We start from the raw sequence: 993 nt of genomic DNA on the forward strand, positions 1-993 counted from the left end.
GTTCCATTTGTCTACTTTTGCTTTTGTTGCCTTTGCAACATATGGTGTCATATCCAAGTTATCATGGCCAAATTCAAACTTATGAAGTTTTCCCCCTATGTTGTCTTGTAAGAGTTTTATAGTTTTGGGTCTTACATTTAGTTCTTTAATCCATTTTGAGTTAATTTTTGTATAATCTGTAAGGTAAAGGATCTAACTTCATTCTTTTGCATGTGGATACCCAGTTTTTCCAGCACCATTTGTTTTAAGGATTGTTCTTTCCCAGTTGACTTGTCTTTGTGTCCTTGTATGAAGATCATTTGGCCATACATGGGAGGGCTTATTTCTGGGCTCTTTTTTCTATTTAATTGCTTCGTGTGTTTGTCTTTATGTCAGTACCATACTGTTTTGTTTAGTGCATCTTTGTGTCATGTTTTGAAATCAGGAAGTGTGAGACCTCCAACATTGTTTTTACTTCTCAAGATTGTTTGGGCTATTTAGGGTCCCTTTGTTAAGGGGAACTGCAGGTACTGCTTGTTGACTCCGGGTTCTCGATGTTGCAAACAAAGAATTGGATGAGACATGCTGGAGGTGAAAAGCAAGGAGCAGTTTTATTTAGCAAAGAAAGAGCACACTCCAAAGGGGATGGAATGGGCTCAAGCAAGAGAGCAGCTCAAGAGCCCCAACAGTTACATTCCTGAGGGTATAAGTCCTCTTAGCGGATTTGTGCCATTTGGTCATTGGTTGAGCCCTGAATGTAATCTCTGTCATATTAGAGAGATTGGCGCCCTAGCTGGTGGGAACTCATTGGTCTAACCGAATGGCACCCAAGGTGGCAGGCTCCCTANTTTGTTTGTTTGTTTGTTTGTTAATAGTGGCTATCCTAATTGGTGTGAGGTGATATCTCATTTTGGTTTTGATTTACATTTTTCTAATGATTACTGATGTTGAGAATCTTTTCATATGCTTGTTGTCCATTTGTATGTCTTCTTTGGAGAAATTTTTATTCAAGGT

The sequence above is a fragment of the Galeopterus variegatus genome, unplaced genomic scaffold (assembly GCF_000696425.1).
Source record: "Galeopterus variegatus unplaced genomic scaffold, G_variegatus-3.0.2 Scaffold11208, whole genome shotgun sequence".
Taxonomy (NCBI): domain Eukaryota; kingdom Metazoa; phylum Chordata; class Mammalia; order Dermoptera; family Cynocephalidae; genus Galeopterus; species Galeopterus variegatus.